Here is a 21,938-nt window from a genome sequence, read left to right on the forward strand (position 1 = left end):
GAACGTTCAAAGGTTGGTGCGGAACTTCGATTCGGCTTTCAGCGCAGCGACTTATTGGCGTCGGAACTATAGGACTTAATGACCTGCATTTAATGGAACCTTCGCCGGCCGTTCTGATCGAGGAGTGGGACCAGCGCACCTCAGCCGGTGTGGTCGGCTCCGTTTGGCCTCCCTTCCCAGCTGCATGCACCATGAAGCCATGCGCCAAAGTGCAGTTTTCGACGCCACTAGGAATGCGGGAGGGGAGGAATCCGTGCTTAAAAGCTCCGCGGCCGCTCTCTGCTTTACTTTTCTCGCCTTTTTTACTTTTTTACTTTTACTTTTTAGCTACGTTATTTATTGCTGATGTCTTTGAATCATGTTGCTTGTATGGCTAAACTTGTATACGCTTCACCACGTTAAACTAATAATTTCATTACAGTGCGCTTTATTTTCATGTATGCTCATATTTGACTTGTCTGTGTTGTGCTGTCCCGTAGTGTTTTACCTGACAGCATTTTCATTTCTTATTTATTTTTAACCACGACAGAATATAGCTGTACATTATGCTTAGAAAATCTTTACGCTGTAGTAGCAGTTTTTTTTTCCTCCTACGTTGCCTTTGCTTACCATGTATTGGGGTACGGGCCTTAGTAAAGCCTTCTGGCTTTTTGCCCGTGCCCCAAACATCCCTGAGATCTTCAATAAACATTCTATTGCATCATGACAGGTGCGTCAAGTTAGCTCAGCCGAGGGCCACGCCAACGTATCTCATGCACTAAGAGCTGCGACTTTTCAGGTTGGCTACGGCCGTCCAGCTAACTGAAATGGTGTATATATGTACTTCGGAATGGGGTCGTCCGCTGCGGCCTGCGACTCCCACAACAGCTCGACTCCATCCCGAAGACCACCCTCATTCACGGGGGCACACATTGACTTGGAGCAGCTGCCACATCTAAGTGGCCACAACAAACCGACTCAAGGACTAAAGGAGAAGAGGAACTTCCTTGTCATTGGCGGGAGCCAACCAACGAGTGTAGGATAAACGACTTTTCAGATTGGTTACGGCCGTGCAGCAAACTGCAATGGTCTATATATGTACTTCGGAATGGGGTCGTCCGCTGCGGCCTGCGACTCCCACAACACCTCGACTCCATCCCGAAGACCACCCTCCTTCACGGGGGCACACATTGGCTGGGAGCAGCTGCCACATCTAAGTGGCCACAACAAACCGACTCAAGGACTAAAGGAGAAGAGGAACTTCCTTGTCATTGGCGGGAACCAACCAACGAGTGTAGGATAAACGACTTTTCAGATTGGTTACGGCCGTGCAGCAAACTAAAATGGTCTATATATGTACTTCGGGATGGGGTCGTCCGCTACGGCCAGCGACTACTACACGCCCACGACTCCATCCCGAAGACTGCCGTAATCTACGGGGGCACATGGGCGCAGAGCCAGCTGGCACATCTATACGCGGCCCCATCGAACCGAGTCAAGTACTAAAAATGAACTTCTTTGGCGGGAACCAATGAGAGCAGAATATACGCTTTGAGCCCCGTTGTGCAGACTACCCCTTTGTGCCAGATTATAATATTTTCATTGTATTTTAATAAATGTGCTGCTTATGCTTTGGATAGCGCAATAATAAAGCATGTCATGCAGTTTTACGTTGTGTACGTGTCATATCTTGCCAGTGGAGCCGGTGGTGTCCTCGCTCCGCAGGGTTTTCTGTCACTTCGGACTGACGCAGAGTCACCGCCTTGCTCCGTACTGTTCATGGCGGCTTGTGAGATCCTCGTTCCCTGGCGACGCCACGAGACTGCGCGGTCCGCGGAATGCCGCTCCAGCCTCAGCAAGTACGTAAAGTGAGTTTTATGCGAAGCGTGTTGGCAAGTTCTGGCGGCTTTTCATAGCGTCTTGTCCTCTGATGAAGATAATCGCATGCAGATTGATCATTCCTTCTTTGAGACGGTGGTGCAGCCATGTGAAATTTCTTTACGCTTGTTGTGAGCACCTTAAACGTGGTTTCATAAGCATGCAGCGCTAAATGTATTCGGAGTCGTTGTGACTTATAAGAATAAAAGATCCGCTCGATCATGTTCTATCCCGCGCAGCATACCTGGAATATGAGGCGTGCCTCGGTCCACTTTCACTGAGTGACGCGCGGGGAACAGGCTGCGCAAAATGACTGCTGCGATCAGCCAAGACGCGGGTCTTTGCTGATCATCAGAGCGAAACATTGTTTCACCTGGGCCGAAATGAGGGGATGGTTGACTGGGCTCCTGATGGCAAAGGCAAATGCGCAGCACCCGCCTCGCGACTGTGGATACCTGAAACGTGAGGGAATTAAGGGAGTGGACGTAGTATCGGAGGATTCGGATCGAATTTAATTTCAATCTCCTTGGGATTATCCACATGCGCAGGCCGGCGCACTCATAACTGTAGTCGCCTGACAACGAAGCCAGTTGATGTGAGTACAAGTAAGGAACTGAGCGTACTCCGTGATCCACTGTGAATGTGAGGCCTCGTGTGTGTCAGTGCATTAGTAGATAGTATAGCGTGAGTGCAAGATGTGCGTGTATCTGAGCACCTGTTAGTGCGAAAACTCTCAGCGTCTAATGTAATGTCCCATTGCAATGGTAAGTAGCCTTTTTTATTTTTTTCAAACGCCTTTCCCGAAGACTTTGCTGATCTCTCATGCAGTTGACGGCGCATCAGGTAGGCATTGTAATGATAAGAGACGATAACGACGGAAAGGCGAAACGCCAATGTGATAACGGAAAATGAGACTGAAAAACTGTGCTGGTGTTCCGTTTCGTGCACTGCCAAAGTGGCCAAAAGGACGAGGCCGCTTACTTCCGGTGGCTTCACTTTAGAGCGCCCGATGCGCCATCCAGACCCTGAGAAAGCGATAGAGTACGCCACTCATGACTTTGGAGGACACGACTGAAATTGCGTGACGAAATGGCATGCACTTTCAGCGTCACATGAAACGCGAACGCGAGAATTGAAACGCGAACTGCAAAACTGGGAGGCATTATACACTAGGGAAGCAGAATACTAGAGCTGTTGATTTTCGCATTGAAGGCGTAAAGACCGCTTTTTGCAATTGTTAATAGGCCACGCCTGTATATCTTCTCCGGCCGCTAATATTTTTCATGTTCGTGCTCGCGTTTCAGCTGTTTTTTTCGCGCTTCATTTGACGCTGATGGTACACACCTTATTGTTCGCCGTCCAGTACACCGGCTCCGATCGGGACTCGGAACATGCTCTCTCACTGTGATTTTTGTCAAGTCACGCGACGCCATCAGTGAAGAAGTCGACATTTTAGCGTGTTTACCTGATAATTGGTAATTAGGAAATGAAAGGCGCGGTACTGTCTCACTTCTTTGTGGACACCTCAACCGCGCCGTGAGGAAAGAGATGAACGTGGGAGTGAAAGCGGAAAGAGAGAGAGGTGCAGTAGTCGAGGCCTCCGGAATAATTTCGACCACCTGGGGATCTTTAACGTGCACTGACACCGCACAGCACGTGGGCGTCTTTTGCGTTTCGCCTTCATCGTAACGCGGCAGCCGGGGTCGGGTTCGAACCCGGCTACTCCGACTCAGAAGCCGAGCGCCTTAACCACTGAGCCACTTCGGCGTGTCGATAGAGCAAATGAGAGTTATTCTTGCAATAACTCTCAAAGAGATAGACGCGGTAGTCGCCATCTGCAGCACCTCCTCACAGAAGTGGCGGCATCCTTGAATTTACTTATGTTGTGTTTATGTAAAACTGATGCGTCCTCGTTTCCTTAAAGGGAAGCTGAAATGTTTTTGAGAATTCGAGGTGAATCGAGAATTCGAATGTATGAAGCTTCTAGTTAAAGCATGCCAAGCAGTATTGCGCTAGAATTTAAAATGGCCACGTAATCGCCGATGTTCAGGCTTCTCCTCACGGCGTTGGAGAATTAAGTGCGCAGAAACTGAAGATGACGTCATTGCTGCCGAAATTTCAGATGTCCTCTGCCTTTGCCCACATGCTGCCATGAGTCGTCCGTTGCCGTCCAACAATGCTTCGTGGGCTTCACCTTCGGTGGCTTTGGTTTCCTTCCTTGGAACAACCGTTTCTTCTCTGAAAACATGACGCCGCCGTAAGTGACGTCATCACTGAGGCCTCTGCTCGTCGCTGTGCACTGCAGAGAAGCCTGAACGTCGGCGTGGCTTTATTCGGCAATTACGTCCCCATTTCAAATGCTAGCACCAAAAGCCTCCGCATTACCTACCTTCAGGTTTCACACATTCCACCCTTTTAAACTCGTCTAATTCTAACGCCTGATCAGTTGCCTTTGAACATGCGTCCACGTAGCTTGTATATATGTGTCTCCGGTTCGGTCATTGAAGAAATCAATAGTACGAGCGCGTTGTTCCAGTTGTGGTAGTTTCTTCCAGTCAGCTCACCCGCTTCCAGTGCATGGGCGAGGGCGTACGTGCTGCTTGTTTTGTCTCTCACTATTTCGATCAAAGTCACTCCTACTACAGCCAAACTCTCGAGCTCCATTCGTATACTCGCAAACTTTTCTCGCCTGCAAGACGACCACTAGCAGGACGGAAGTCGTTGGCGTACGTGTCTCCTTTTTTGATGTGCGTTGTTTTTTCTGCCCCAAAGTCACACCATCCAGAGCCAAAGCCGTGTTTTATTTATCTGTCACTTTTTGTCAGCTTCAACATGGCAGCCATGCAGTAGTACTAGTCGAAATGTGGTTTCTACGTGGCCCCTCTTTTGTGCCTGTAGTATTTGGTGCGCTTTTTGGCGTGTGCTATAAACGATAATTTCACATAAAGACTGCTGAGCATAGGTAGGCGGCAGGATTTTTCGTACGGATACCGTCAATCTCCCTCAGGAGAAGAAAGATCTGATTAAGAAGCCCCAAAGCATGAAAGCAACAAACCCGGAATAGAACTGGCAGAGCTATCATAGTTAATCAATAAGCGCAAGGTAACTGACATAAGGAAGTTTAATATGGATAGAATCGAACGTGCTGTAAAGAACGGAGGTAACGTAAAAGCAGTGGAGAGTAAAATATGTATAGGCAAAAACTAGATGTATGCGTTAAGAGACAAAGAGGGCAGTTTCATTAGCAATATGGATAAGGTAGTTAAAGTAGCCGAAGAGTTCTACACAAATCTATACAGTAACCAATGGAATCAGGACCTATATGAGATATGCAGTAGCACACAACAATAAGTCATCCCGCCAGTAATGAAAGAGGAAGTGAAGAAACCGAGAAGGCCTTACGAGCAATGAAAATAGGGAAAGCAGCTGGTGAGGATCAAGTAACAGCAGATCTGCTGCAGGACGGAGGGGAGATTGTGCTAGAAAAACTAGCCACCCTGCATACGCAATGTGTTATGAGCTCGAGCGCGTACCAGGAGCCCGAAAGAGCGCTAACATTATGTTAATCCATAAGAAAAGAGACGTCAAGGATTTGAAAAATTACAGACCACTCAGCTTACTGTCCGTTTGCGATAACGTATTTACTAAGGTAATCGCTAATAGAGTCAGGACAACCTTAGACTTCAATCAAACAGTTGATCAGGCAGGATTTCTTAAAGGATACTCGACAAATGACTATGTTCAATAACAATCAGGCAATTGAGAAATGGGCAGAGTGTAACCAACCCCTATATAGAGCCTTCATAGATTACGAAAAAGCATCTGTCTCAGTCGAAACCTCAAGCGTATCGGGGTGTAGAAGAGCCTTATGTAAAAATACTTGGAGATATCTGTAACGGCTGCACAGCTACCATAATCCTCCATAAAGCGAGCAGTAAAATTCCAATTAGTAAGGCTGTCAGTCAAGTAGACACGATCTCGCTAATGCTATTCCCCGGCTGTTGACAGGAGGTATTCATAGGCCTGGATTGGGAACAGTTGGGGATAAGAGTTAATGGAGAATACCTTGGTAATCTGCGATTCGCTGATGACATTGTCTTGCTAACTCAGGAGATGAACTGTAAAGCGCATGATCAATGAGTTAGACAGGCAGAGCAGAACGGTGGGTCTAAAAAACTGGAGGGGACACTTAAGCTCCGCCTTAAGGGCATGACGCGGTAGCTGAAGAGTTAATGCCCATATATTAAGAATTGCTCATTCTCTACATAACAATTAGAGATCGCTGACACCTCATACCACTCCTGGCGCAACGGTTAAAGGGACTATGCAACGAATAAAAAGTCACTTGTAAATGTTTTCAGTGCTTAGAAATTATGCTAAGAGGCATTCACACCAAGTATGAGTCTTCAGAACTGAGCTGGTAATTTATTATGACCTTTTAAAAACCGTGTTTTTTAAAATTCGCGGGCCTATTGGTGTGCTCGTAGTGACCGATTTTGGAACTAAAATCGTGAAACAGAGACGTCACACTACCCATGACGTCGCCAGGCCACCACACGCTCTCATTCGCTGGAGCCACGGCAGCCACGACGACACGGGCACACTTCCGGTAGCCGTGAAAATCGTCTGCTTGTGCCGCCGCACGACCTTCTCGGGCAAGCGCGAGCCAGGGCATTGCCTTCGCGCATATGGTTTCAATTTTCCTCTGCCGCCTCCTTCTGTCGGGAGTTCCGGAGCCACTCGCACGGTTCTTCATGCGCACGCATAGGGCTCGATGCCCGTCGCGGCCGTAAAAGTGAACATCCGCACCTCGAGGTCCGGGTTTATTACTGCTAATTACCACAGATGACCAGCAAAGAAACCCGACGCGCGCCGCAATCCAGGAAGGCGAAGAGACCGGAGAGATGCCGCCACGCCGCCGACGCTTCTGCTGGGGGGGCTAGGAATTGGCTAGGAGCGACAACCGGAAGTTGCAAAATAAACGTCAGCGGATGACATATTCATGGGCGGGGCCCAGTCCCAGAGCTGTTCTCTTTATTTTTTCTGGTGCTCCTCGCGTACGAGTTGAGGGGGAGAGAAGGAGAGTAATTTTTAATCGTCTATATCTTCGCTGTTGTTGATGCTAGCTCAAAAATTCTTGCACTGGGGTGACGAGTGATCGAATGCCTATCTCTCGTCTGCTTTACGTAATGTGAATTAATTTACTGCATAGTCCGTTTAAGTAATGCGCCGCTGGCTTGCGATGACAGTTGCTGCCAACGGAGGGACTTCTGCGATGCTGGTTTCTCTTCCCAGCAACCTCTCGTGACCGATCATTAATCTAACAGCCACCTGCCACAGTGCACAGTTTGCTCACAATCCGTTGGGCAGGTTGTGATGACGCCGCAAGGTCACGTCACCTAAGTGGCCCACCTGCCTCCAGGGTTGCTTCTCGGTGAATTTTTCGGGGATTTTTCGCTCACGCTCAAATACGCCGACCACTTACGACGCCGAATTTTCTGCGACATGCGCTCCTTAACGCGATAACATTAACATGCAGAAAACCGAGGTAATGTTCAACAGTCTCGGAAGGGAACAGCAGTTTACAATTAGTGGGCAGGTGCTGGAAGTGGTAAGGGAATACGTCTACTTAATAAGGGCAGATAGTGACCGCAGATCCGAATCACGTGAGCGAAATAATTATTAGAATAAGAATGGGGTGAAGCGCATTTGGCAGGTTCTCTCAGATCATGAATGGCAGTTTACCAATTTCCCTCAAGAGAAAAGTGTACATATAACAGAGTTTTGTATCTTACCAGAACTCACCTATGGGGCAGAAGCGTGGAGGATAACGAAAATGGTTCAACTTAAAGGGCACTGAGGAGAACTCTATCAATTTTTTATTCTTAGCAAAATCTGATAGTTCGGCATTTCATGGCTTCGTTGCCGCTTGTCCGGGCGCGAAAGATGCATTTATTTCAAAGAAATTTGGATTCGAAGATGAAAAAGTTTTTCCCGCCGCTCTGATTCAAACTCAGGAAACTTATGACGCCACGGCAACTCTTACGACGTCTCAGAACGGAGTGACGTGACACGTGACGTAAACGCAGACTCCGTGATTTCTGCGGCTAGCGGTTCGGTGCGCAACCTTCCTTTGCCAGCCTCAGAGATTCGCGACATTCATGAAGTAAGGAGAACTCCTCCAAGGTGGCGCCTCTTGTCCTAGGAAGTCATCAGACTCATCACGCTTGTATACTTGCGAGATTGGCTTGTGGCGGCGATACCTGTATTTTGGTTCTTGCTATTTTCTACATTACAAGAGCTTTGTTTTCAGTAAGAGTGGCGTTTTTGGGATCAGGAGCTGCTGTTCTATCGATACAAGACAGCTTCAATTTCTCCTCAGTGTCCCGTTAAGGACAACGCAGTCAGGTAGGGAAAGGAAAATGGTATACATGTAACGTTAGAGACTAGGACGGAGTGGGTCAGGGAACAAACGCGGGTTAATGACATCGTCGAAATCAAGAGTAAAAAATTGGCTTGGGCAGGGCATTTAACGCGAAGGCAATATAACCGATTGTCCTTAAGAGTAATTAACGGACTGAATTCTAAGAGAAGGGAAGCGTAGCAGGGGCGGCAGAAAGTTAGGTGGGCGGATGAGATTAAAATGTTTGCGGGGATACGGGGGCCGCGGCTGGCGCGGGATAGGGTTCATGGGGAAGATATGGGAGAGGTCTTTGCCCTGCAGTGGGCGTAGTCAAGCTGATGATGATGTCGATGCTTGGACTACAGCTCCGTGCGCAAACAAGCCTCGACGAGTGCCGCCTCCTTTAGCGCCCGATGGCTTAAAAAGGGGCCGAATCGACACTACCTTGAGTCCGCTCGTCGGGGGTACAGCCTCCGCCGCGCCGCTCCGGCAGGACGGTCGCCTTCGAGGGCCGCTCCGCTCGCGTTCTCTTTGTAGACGGACTGCCGCCGCACGCCCCGCCCAGATGTATGTGTTTGCTCCCTTCAGCTTTCTTTTCGATTGAACTAGTTGCGCACATGTCTTGATCTGTGCAGACCAGTGCTTATTTCAATGCAAACTGAATTCACTGCCTTTACGATTCGCAGTGTTACCGTTTTGTAAAATATTCATTAATCCGCTCTTTCAAAACCTTTTGCATTCTTCTTTCCGAGTCTATAAAAGCAGTTGGGGTATTGTTACCTGTTAATTAACACGGCATGCGTAGCTTACCGGCTACGCCTGGCATCGAACGACGACTCCTCGCGTAATCACCGAACGCGCGAAACACCTGCATGCCAGCCCGAAGAGTGAGAGCTGTGAGCCCCAACCCGCGATGCGATGAGCCACCACCACAGCGGGTTCGGGTCAGAGGGGATAAATGTGAGTCGTCTACTCGCATTTACTGCTCTCGGGCAACTGTACCCAGCGCAAAAATGCAGGCACACCGAGGGAGGGTCGCGCACAGCGTGAAAGAGCCCAAAACGTTGGCTGAAATGGGCAGTGGCCCAGTTAGACAATCGGCGTGAGCAGCCGGCAGATGGGCGATGCTCCCGTTGTCGGGGCCGCTCTCGCTGCGGCGAGGTCTTCGTCGCCTGCCGTTCCTCGCTCTGGCTACGCCGACGATCGGCGTCTCGTTCGGCAGCAGCCCAACTGGGTCTAGCCGACGGCGAGCCTGGCGAGCACGAGCGCGACGAGCGTCCTTTTCATTCATTTCGCACAAGCGTGTCCATGTCCCTCTCTCTTTCATTTATATGACTTGTCATTCTCTTGAGAGAAAGATGAGACTTGGCTAAGTCGTACTATACCAGCTCCCTTGACCAGCGCCGTGCAGACCAGTGCGAAGCGACACGTACGCGTGTGGCTGCGCAACGAAAAAAAAACATGTAACGTACCACATACAGCTTTCGCTGTAACACGAAAATGAGTACACGGCAACGTCGCGCACTAAAATGATTCATTGAGGGGAACGTCGTCTTTAAACAATAAACCGTTCCCCCACTACCGCCTATCGCATATGCAATGTTTGGAGCCTTACATGACACAACTTTGTTAATGTTATGACCAAGACCTACTGAACTAGAGACCTGCACACTTGGCGGGGTCCTATGGGACTGCGTGCGCCAACTTTCGTTAACTTTTTGGCCGTTGAGGGCGTTCGGTTGCCCTGTTTGTTAAACAACGGGGAGTAGGGAGGTTAGCTTTGGGAGCACATGGCAATACACCAAATCAAGGGGTACAGGGTGATATGGGATGGGCGTCGTTCGAGAGCAGAGAAGCTAGCAGTAAGATAGATAGCATTTGAGGAACGATTGAGAAAGATAGAGGAAAAGGAGTAGGCTACGAAAGTTTCCAGATACCTGTATATAAAGAATGTTGACACGAAATGGAGAAAGCGAACTAGAAAATTGACAAGCAAATATCTGGACAGCAGCACGGGGGCAAATCAGCAATTATCGGTTAAGAAAAAGGTTAAAGAAACAGAGTTCTGTGGAAAACAGGAATGTTGACGAAAGCGGCACTGGGAACATACCGGACCTTTAAACAGGAAATTGCCAAAGAAAATATCTATGATAATTGTAGGGGAAGCTCTTTGTTATTTGAGGCCAGGACGGGAGTTTTGCGGACTAAGACATATAGAGTGAGGTACCACGAGATAGACACGTTGTGCGTTGCGTGCGGAGAGGAGGAGGAAACGGCTGAACACTTGATACTTTCCTGTAAAGGGCTTCACCCTACAGTGGAAAGCAGCGGGGCTGATTTACCCAAGGCATTGGGGTTTGAGCTGAGTGAAGGGATAGTAGATTTTAAGTGGGTAGAAGTAACCAAGCGCAGGTTATACGATTGGTGGCTAAAAGCAAAACAGGAGTAAAATTTCACAAGACATGGCTAGGTGGCTTGAGCCACCGCCCGATTTAAAGGGTTCAGCCGTATCCATCCATCCATCCATCCATCCATCCATCCATCCATCCATCCATCCATCCATCCATCCATCCATCCATCCATCCATCCATCCATCCATCCATCCATCCATCCATCCATCCATCCATCCATCCATGTTGTCATGATCATCATTACCGTCTGCTTTGATGCGCCGTAGTGCCTGTTATGCGCATGCGCCGTTGCCATGGCAACCGGAGAGGAGCAGTGGCTGCCCCGCGCGCTTCGTCGCCGAGGTCGCGCGCCCGCTCCACCGTCGAAGGCATCGAGTTTCTTACTAGTATTAACTAGAGGGAAAGCTGGCGCCCCGCCTATGGGAGTCTGCATGGAGCTTCCTCGAGACCACCTGTACCACCATGGGCGTTATAAGCATCATGGGGCGGAGAGCTACCGACTGCTGAACTGCAACTTTTGCCCAAAAAATAATGAAAAACAACCGTTGCTCGATAATCAAGAATGTCATATCATTTAATATTCTGTCTATAAATTGCAAGAAACAAAAAGAAAAACACGTGAATGTAAAGTTTGCCCAGAATAACCGATGGCTTGCTCTCCTATTCGCCAAGCATAGCAGACCACAAAAGCCATCATTTCGTGCTTAACAGGCGCACTTTTAAAAAGAAATATGTTTTTGAAAAAATTGTTGTCACTTCAACAATTTAAAAGGTTTTCTCACAGCATTTCGGAAAACAATAACCTTTTATTGGCGTCGTGTGCTGTTGCGTTTTCGCTACTATGGCTTTAGCACACTACTTTTACGCCGACGTCGTCTGCGCGCGAAGCGCGCCGTGGATACGGAATGGTACACCTCAGTAACGCCACTCTATATTCCTGAAAAAACCTACTGTCCCGCACCAAGTAGCCCATCGCCCCATGATGCTTTGCGCGCCCATGGAGATACAGGTGCAGCGCCGCCAGCTTTCCCTCTAGTTAATAGTAAGAAACTCTATGGTCGAAGATGAATTTGACGTCATGCAGATGAGCGGTTGTGCGCATGCGCCGATACTATCGTAACCAGAGAGAACCCACACCTGTGCTGCGTTCGTCACCACCGCCTCGCCCCACGCCGCTCAATCACCCTAACCGCGCGTCGTCGCATGAGCAGCATTGCGTATAAAAGGCGGAGATGTATCCAGCGGCTGTATCGCAACGATTGATATGGATGCATAGAAGGAGGGTCCAGCCGCTGCTAAACGGCGGTATGGACAAGGGAACAATAACTCTTCCTATTTGGAGGTTCTCGCCTGGCAGTTGGCTACTCAACAAACAGAGAATGAGCGTCCGTCAGAAGGCGAAGAGAGCAGCGGAGACGACCGAACAGAGAGAGGAACGCCTTGCCAAACGGAGACGCCACACTGCCAAGCGTAGTAGACGCCTCATAGCCGCCGAGATGCAGCCTATGGAAGGCGTCAGTCAACGGGAACCAACCGAAGAGGATGTGAAGGCCCGTCGTGTGTCTGATCACACCGTTCGAGCTTCCGAAAGTGCATCTGCGACCCGGACATTTGAAGAAGACTTTGTGAACAATCCGTTTGGACAAACTGCCGCGATGGCTCAGTGGTTAGCGCGCTCGGCTACTGATCCGGAGTTCCCGGGTTCAAACCCGACCGCGGCGGCTGCGTTTTTATGGAGGCATTACGCTAAGGCGCCCGTCTGCTGTGCGATGTCAGTGCACATTAAAGATCCACAGGTGGTCGAAATTATTCCGGAGCTCTGCACTACGGCACCTCTCTTCCTTTCTTTTTTCAATCTCTCCTTTAACCCTTCCCTTACGACACGGTTCAGGTGTCCAACGATATATCGGGCAGATACTGTGCCATTTCCTTTCCCCCAAAACCAATTATTATTTGTAGTGTGTGCGGCAGACTGTGGCACCAAAAGGACTTGACACCAGTGAGTGATCCAATGTATGAAAACGCATTACCAGAACAACAAGCTCAGCCAGGGAGACGTACCTCCCGCTACGAATATCCTGGCATAGCGGAGCTAAGCCACTGCCAATTATTTTTTTCTCACAAAGCGGCGTAGGTGTCACGACTGGCACCCGCTGCGGTGGCTCAGTAGTGAGGCGCTCGGCTACTGAGCCGGAGTTCCCTTGTTCGAACATCAGCCGCGGCGGCCGCGTTTCGATGGAGACGAAATGCGAAGCCACCCGTGTGCTGTGCGATATCATTGCAGGTTAAAGATCTCCAGGTGGTTGAAAATAATCCACAGACCTCCACTACGGCACCTGTTTTCTCTTTCTTCTTGGACAGCCGAACCGTGCGGTTCGAGTGTCGTTCCGAAAGATGAGTTAATTACTGTGTTATATATAATTGGTTTTGGGGGAAAGGATGGAGGCGGCCGCGTTTCGATGAAGGCGAAACACAAATGCGCCCTGGTGCTGTGCGATGTCAGTGCACGTTAGAGATCGCCATGCGTTCGAAATTATTCCGGAGCCCTCCACTACGGTACCTCTTCCTTCCTTTTTTGTTTCTCTCCCTCCTTTATCCCTTCCCTTAAGGCGAGGTTCAGGTCCCAGCCGAGATGTGAGACAGATAATGCGCCATTTAGTTCCCCCCAAAACCAATTTTTTACGTGTGCTGTATGATGTCAGTGTAAGTCAAGATCCCCCATTGTCGAAATTATTCCGGAACCCACTCACTGCTATACTTTTGTTCTTCCTTTCTTCTTTCACTCCCTCCTTTATTCCTTCCCTTACGACGCTGTTCGGGTGTCCACCAAGACGTGGGAGAGATTTACTGCGCCATTTCCTTTCCTCTAAACCAATTTCCTTTTTTTTCACTGCCTCGCGCTCTGCGCAGAGATGGAGGCTCCGAGAAACGTCAACCTTCAAAGTACTGCAAAAGCAACAGCCTATATTTGTTTTGTTTCGTTGTGAGGTTCTCTGCCTAACCTCTGGATTAAAGACTAAGACCTTCGTTTACAAGCGATTCCGGTAAGTCTGCGGGATAATGTGTGTATTTTAAATACCACACGTAGTGAAGCTGAACTTAAGCTGGAAACCAGAGCGCCTTTGCGCTTTCTACAGAATGGCATGGCAGAGCAGCTGCCGTAACCGGCGTGGTTCAACATACAGTCAGCTTCTGCCTTTAGTTGTGTATCTATTCCGCTGCACATGCAAATGTAGTCTTTTCACGCGAACGATTTCTACGTCAATTTACAAAAGAAAGCTGCACCTATACCCCGTTTCAAACATCAAGTGCAACGCTGTGAAGGCTACGGAAATTGTAAAATAAAAACAAAGAGAGGCGTATCACTCCGCGCTGTTCTGTGGCCGTGTGCTCTATCGCGTCGCTCCGGAGAGTCGACATGCAACTGGGGGTGCGTGGGTTCGAATCCCGCATGGTGAAACTTTTTTTCATTGCAAGTTTCATTTCGCGTGACTTGAATGAGAAAGCTCGTTTTGTTCAGTATCGCTTGAATATTATGCCGCGTTCTGAAATGAACTGCATGCACCTGTTCATTTGATGCATACCGCGTTAATGTGAACTGTCCGAAATCCGTTGTCAGTGAGCTCGCACCGGCTTTTGGCCAGCAGTGGCGGTTTTCTTCCCGATTCTGCAGCATTGGGACTTAGATGCAAGCGAGAGATTTGTGTGAAAAGATGATGTTCATTCGTCGGGCTTAATCAATTAGCACAGTGGTGAGTCCTCCGCCGTGCCCCGATTAACAAGTGGCCGTCTGAAAATTTCGATTTTGCAATTGACCCACTCCTTTGTGGGCCTCTCTTGAGGTATCTGGCATGTCATGAATTGTAACGCTAGGGACCGGCTCGTCACCTATCATGAAATAACCCTCCATTACAGGGAGCAAAGACTCGTCTATTCCCCACCACATATGTGCCTCTCGAAAGAACAACAAACTGTCTGGAGACAGCTCCAGGCTCGTCCATTCCCTTCACCGGCTTTGTTAGCCCTTATCCACCCAGGCCAATACAGGCCCGAATGCTCTCTTTGTGGGGCTCCGAGAGCCAACGTTGACCACATTTTATAGCTCTGCCAAGAATTCCAACCACCATCTCGCTGGAACCTCACGGACAAAGAGGGTTGGGAGATCGCGGTCTTCAGCTCCGAACCGGCCTCACAAAGGCGGCTGGTAGAGTGGGCTGGAGAGGTCGCCGCACGTCATGGACTGTTGGCCACCACCCGGGATCAAGAGCCAGACCAACCCTAGGCAGTGACTCATCCATAAGGCTCATCAATAAAGTTTTCACCTACCTACCTCCGTGCAACAGGCTAGAGGCGGATCGTTTTCACCAAAAGAGTCTGGGACCGACTTTGGCACTGTACTGTAGAGTAGCCCAAAGGACTTGGCGAGGGCAATTATTTTTTACTGATCGTAAAGTTCAGAAGAAAGATGTCTGTTAATTTAGAAAGCTGGTTTATCATACATGAGCGCAGAAAACATATTCTAGACTTCTTAATCGCCTATTTTCTGACTGTATATACGCAAAATTCTTGTGCATATCTGCAATTGTTTTGTCTTTGGTAAGATATTTTTCGTTCTTAAGCAAAGCGCATTTTTCTTTGTCATTGAAAAGAGAGCTCTATAAAGGGGCTATGATATGCGGCAGAAGAGCAGTATATTTAAATTGATGGGTCAAATTATTTATACACACACCACCCCAATATGGCCTGTTTTCCCGTGTTAAGTGTTAAATTTAGAACATAGTCTTAATTCACACAGTGACAGAAAATAGTACTGCCTCAAGAGTTACAGATTTGTTGTCATGCACAAATGTATATGAAGGCAATACAGAGGAAAGTCAGCTTGTCTCGATTTCCCTGCTCTGCTATAGTCGGATACAATTTAAGTCTGCAGTGAAGCTCCGCCCACATTCAGGACCGGCGCACAGAATTCCTCCACGACAAAAATGTAGGCCGTTGTTAAAACTTCTCTTGTCACCTAAACAAGAAGCTAACCATGAGAAAAAAGTTATAAGCTCTTGAATTTCGATACCTGGCTTGCTTAATAAAGTCAAATATTAAAAAGCTGATTTCGTTCACTTTTGTGACTGGTAGGTAGGTAAACTCTTTTATTGCGCCCAAAAACAGGGGACCAGTCAAAGGACCGGTTGCGCTGACTTAGAGGCTAGCGGAGTAATACAGTACGTTGTGGACCGTGGCCCAATGTTAACAACTGCTGTTTTTTAAAATTGTATCCTACTATAGAAGAGCAGAAGCTGCTCAGGCAGGATTTTCATGCAGCCAGGCAAAAAGAGTTCCGAGCTGTGGAAGCGCCAAGTAAGAATGCAGTAAAAGTTGTACAACGCTATGAAGAAATATTTCGAAAGAGCAAACAATAAATAAGCCAGGGCAATTAACAATGTTGACCCAGCAATGTTTGCGAGAAATGTTTTATTCTGGAAACAGCCAGTGGCATGGAACACAGAGCATACAAATTAAAGGACACGTGCAGTGGAGGTACACCAAGGCACAATCAGTCAAGTGTTCCCAAATTGAAAAAAAAATGTGCAGGCCATTGAACAACATTATTTCATAAACGAGAACCTGACCAATGTCTGGACAGGGTTCAAAAAGCAGTGCATTTTCAGTCAACAAAATCAAATTTCTGGGACATGTACTAACAATAACATGACTCGAAACAAATTCACACTGAACCGAGCAAGAGCCAGCTTGAAATCATTCACAGCCCCAAAAATTAAGGACAAAACATACAGTACTGGCTACCTCAAAACTGGCACTGCAGCATTGCATAACATGTCAAAACGACCCGAGATTGACAGTATCGCAAGACAACACCAAACCAGGACTCCCTTTCCAGGACATGAAGATCAGACACCCATACCATTCCCAACCCTCACACACAAAATGAGGTCCATTCTTAGGGGTATGGGAATGTTCGAAATTTCTGGACTGCAAATTGAATAAATTCCTGTTAAATTAGTCGAATGAATCAAACAGTACATGTTCAAAATTATTTTAAACGAATCGAATTTGCTCTCAGATTTTCAGATACTTTTCGAATAATTGACACAACGCTTGATTAAGCTCTACTGTATTTTTCTGCAATGAATCTCCCAAAAATTGCCCACATTGACGGCGTGTAACACTACTCATATTCTAATTGGAAGAAGTACTATTTGCACTCCCCTTACAAATTCTACTTCTATACAGATACTATTAACACGACCACACACCACCAACACCACCACCACGTCCTTCTCATCCACCTCAACACCTATACTACAAGTTACTGCCTCATACAATTTGATGCTAATGAGCATGTGCTTTTACACACATGCACACACAAGAGTGATCACAGCATGCCGATGAGTCCTCTCTCTTTCCTCGGTAGACTGGTCAACACAAACACCCACATGCACACATATTTTCTCCTTTCCACCCACGCACGCACAAAGGTGATCACAGCATGCAGATGAGTCATCTCTCTCTTCTCAGTAGGATGTGTATTACACATCCATTTGAAGTCAAACAGGTTCCTTTTTTCCTCTGAAGAAGTCAGCAGCGTCTTGCACGAATCCTGTTGCACTGCTCCCAGCATGTACAAGGAACAAACGGGACCCTTTGCCCCAAGGCGCTGCCAATCCTGCTGTTAAACCTTACGGGAAGGCATCCTGAGATGAATTCAGTCTTGTCCTGCCAGAAGTATCCTTTTGTGTGCCCTGCGTTGACCCAGGTTTCATCTAGGTAGATGATGCACCTGTAAATGCGAAGCAACTGAGCGCACGAGTTATGCTTCTATGTAAACAAACACACTGCAGCATGTAAGTAGGCAACGCACTGAAACAAACACACTGCTGACCACTGTCTCACAAACAGCCGCTCAAAGACAATCGAGAAAAAGAATTATCTCTGCTTTATTGCTCCATTGTTCCGGCTTATATTTCGCGCCCAGGCGGCATTTGGTAGCCAGTTTATATTCACTGTATGTTTGCATGGGGTGCTTGACTAATTCGGCAACATTTGAAATTTCTTCACTCGCGGCGACTGCGAACAAAAACTGCCAACGTTCTCAGCAGTAGCGCCAGTAACTCGCACCACCGGATCAACGGGCAGCGTACAGTGGGCGTTCATTCGTTCCTCCGGTGACGACGAGATAGCACTACTCATTGCAATGCTAAGACAATTTTGGCAGTTTTGTTGTTTTTGCTTGCCGCACCAACTGGGATTTAGCGATTAAATCTGACTCGTGCAGACACGTGCCCCACACAAACGTGGCGCAAAACTGGTCGTGAAACGTCACCTGTACGAAAAGGTCGGCAACAGCAACGTGGTCAAGACGATTTCTTTTAAATGTGTTATTCTGAAGCAACACTCACTGTTACGACTACGAGGTTGCAACGCTAACATCAAGCTCTATATGAAGCCAGTCTAAACGTGGCGCGTAAGAAAATAAACATGGAACGACTCGTACCAGCACTGTCTTCGGAATTCCTTGATCGCCCGCAGGCACCTGCGATGCCAGGCATGATGTCAATTCGCTCGATCAGAGCAAGGATTCGTTTTCTTTTTTCAAATGTGAATCCGACGTCCTTCATCAACATCCACAACGTCGTTTTCTTGAAGTTCGGCAGGTCGCCGTCCTCATTGACAGCCTTTAGCACACTGTCCAGAGTTGGGAGTTCCCTCTTGTACATACTGTGCACTTTCAGGCGGATGGCATGGACTGTGAAGCTGTCATTTTTTACTGTTCGCTAGCTTGAAATCTTCACGTCGCGAGGTCTTTTCTTCGGAGACGTCAAAGGCCCACACAGACGCTCCGCCTTGATTTTGGCAACGGTATGGGGAGACACTCCGGTATCCTCGCTCGCAGCACTTAGTGCTTCTCGAACAGACTTCTCCGGAAAAAGGGTCCTGGTACGGGATTACACATTTGCAATTACTTGCTTGGCGTGCCTTGACAGCTTGGATGTACGAACCTTCGAGAAAATGCGTACAGGAGAGGTGGCCGCGGCCGCTGTGCTGGACACCATTTTCTTAAGAGTGAAAGGGAGCCGGAAAAGTAAACACGGCGGTAACGGCGGCCAGGGTTGTTGTTGGTGTTGTTGTTGACAGCGGGAACAGCGAAAACGTGAAATGGAAAAAGACGACCAACGCAAAATACAAAATCACAGATCTCGATCGATTCGCTCGCAATAAAAGCGTTTTTTGTCACGCTTATGACAAATGTATTATTTACGAAGCCTGCCGGCAAAGCATTTGTTATTTTTCGCTCACCATAAGCAACGCACAATTTTGTGTCGGGGATGCAGGCAGCGCAAAAAAGAGCGCTAGCTTTGGCAGCGTTGCACATGATGTTTGAAACAGAGTATATGGTCACGCCTTCGCATACGCATTTCTGCACGTTTCGGCAATCTATAAGTAGGGTCGTCCACAGCTGTGAACTCGTACATCCCGAATTCAGATGACTCTTATCGTCATGAAAGCACCGAATTGCGTTGCGAATTCCTCGCGGTAGATAGGATCTGCTGAGTCGCGTTAGCGTGTACCATATGTCCACTCGCGGCCCGCGTATATACTGCCGGACAGAAAACCGTAGCGTAGTTCACGGTAGCAATGTCCATTGCTTGGTGGTGTGTAGGCTCAATTTTCTGTACCGAAAGCTACATTGGCCACGAACTTTTGATTTCGCTGTGGCACTCCTGAGAAGGAGGCACAGAGCCGTTGCTTAGCAACGACTCTAGCTGGCGGACGCCGCACGCTCGTCGCGCCATCTGACATGACGTCACACTGCGCGCATCGCCGCGGAGCCCGCCCTTACGCGCTTAACCGCTAACCAACGTATTCGGTGGCGCTATCTATGGGAGCCACTGAAACCTCAGCACACTCACTGAATAAAAAAAAAAACCTGCGTCGAGGCTGGGAATCGAACCAGTGCCTTTGGCGTTGGAAGCGCTACCAATTCACCATGACGGCTCTTTTTTTCTTTAATGCATGGAAATAGTGACGAAAAGAAAAGTTTAAGCGCGCTTGCGCCACAAAACACCAGACCACCCAGATAGGGGAGCCAGCTAGGCGGCGCTTGAAGGACCGCATATACTCCCCGCACCAGAGCGCATTGTTCACGATACAAAGATTTCGACGACACGGGTGATTCGGCGTGACGGTCCATCATGCGGCTTTTGCAGAGACTAAATAGTGCCAGCAACATAAATAGATCATATGGCGCCACACAGTTTTTCTCCACAAGCAAAAAACGGGTACCGTAGGGTGTGACGTCAATGTCCTTCTTAACTGTTCGTTGTAAAATATCCCACAAGAATATAGCATCAATGCACAGAATAAAACAATGGCCAATTGTCTCTGGCGTATTGCACAGGCGGCAATTCACCGTCCATGGCGCAAGCGGCTCCTTATAGCATGAAGCCATGCCTTCACAGGCAGCGTGGATGTGTGCAGTTTAAAGAAGAATGTTTTTGCGCAGAAAAAATGCACATTCGCCTAAGACGTTTTAAAACACTGGTGTCAAGGAACTCCAGAAAAGGCTTCTGATACAACGGTACAGAGAACAAATACTCTGTAAGTGCCTGAGTCATCTGCCCTCTGGATAGACTATAGAGGTAGTCTAAATAAAAGCGCACAGTGAGGAAATAGAAGGTGTCAGCAACTTCCTTAAGGAATCCCCATGACCATTTCGCTGTGGTCTGGAGAGGAAAGTTGTGTGCATGTGCCGTTACCATGGCAACCGGAGAGGAGCAGCAGGTGCTCTGTCACCGCGGCCGCGCGCCCACTCCACCGTAGGAGCCGTGCGTGACGTCACGCGGATGAGCAGTTGTGCGCATGCGCCGATACCATGGTAACCAGAGAGAGCCCACAGGTGCTCTGCGCGCTTCGTTGCCGCCTCGCCGCAAGGCGCTCTATCACCCGAACCGCGCGTCGCATGCTCAGCATTGCGTATAAAAGGCGGGAATTTAATGGGCGGCTGTATCACAACGTTTGATATGGATGCACAGGAGAGTCCAGCCGTTGCTAAATGGCGGTATAGACAAGAGAAGATTAACTCTTCTCGTCTAGTGGCTGTGCTGTGCTTAGAGGAGGCTCCGCAAACCCCCCTCCGCCCTTTCGGGGGCAAAGCAAGTTTCGAACACTCAGCCTGCAAAGGTGGTTCGTGTTTCACTGCAAAGTGAAGAGTTCGGCTCAAAGCTCGTACGGACTAACCAGCGTCAAGTTCAACAGTGCTGAAGCTCGATCCGTCGGAAGGGTCAACTTGAGTATCACTGCGGTCCTGGACAAGTCCGGTTTTTTCGGCTGTCCGACACTGTGTCCGACAGACGGCTCCGGACACGGACAGCCACGGACGACCACGGACAGCCGGAAAAACCGGACTTGCCCAGGACCGCAGTGATACTCAAGTTGACGCTTCTGATGAAGCTTCTGAGGAAGCATCGCTTACAGCAGTGTTGAACTTGACGCTGGTTAGAGCGTACGAGCTTTGAGTCGAACTCTTCACTTTGCAGTGAAACACGAACCACCTTTGCAGGCTGTGTTCGAAACTGGGTTTGCCACCGAAAGGGCACAGCGGCGTTTGCGGAGCCTCCTGCAAACACACACCCCTGAAGAAGCCGGGCGCCGGGCAGGAGTGGCTTGTACCCATTTTTACCGGTGGGTGTCCGGCGGTGGGTTTCGAACCAACCACCTCCCGCAACCGAAGCGGACGCCCAGGCCACTAGGCCACGACTGCTTAATCTTCCGATTAACTCCGGGGGGCCTGTGAGCTTGGTCACCGTGTTTTACTGCAACGTGGTTACGCGCTCATTGCGGCCTTGCAGGCAACGATCACGCTGACGGTGCCGCGAGGTCGGCGCATGGTGACACCTCCTTGCTCCTACCGATACCATTTTCTCGCAGTGATGGCGCGAGGCTCCTAGCTAAAAAATCCTGGCAGTCGCAACGCTCCTTGTGGTGTGATCCGCAGCGTCAATACAGACCCCTTCTACGTATCGACCCCACTTGTGACTTGCGCTTGCCACGCAGTATAGACCGACGTGATCGAAATTGCCTCCACCGAATTCGCCTGGCCGTTGCCTTCACTAAATACTGTTTACATAAAATTGGTGCATCAAGTAGCCCTCTGTGCCTCATATGTGGTGTGCCCTAGGATATTCAACATTTGATCTCCCGCTGCCAAGTCTTCAACAATCATCGCAAGACACTTTTAAGTGATTTAGGACTCC

This window comes from Amblyomma americanum, chromosome 1, assembly GCF_052857255.1.
Source record: "Amblyomma americanum isolate KBUSLIRL-KWMA chromosome 1, ASM5285725v1, whole genome shotgun sequence".
Classification (NCBI taxonomy): Eukaryota; Metazoa; Arthropoda; class Arachnida; order Ixodida; family Ixodidae; genus Amblyomma; species Amblyomma americanum.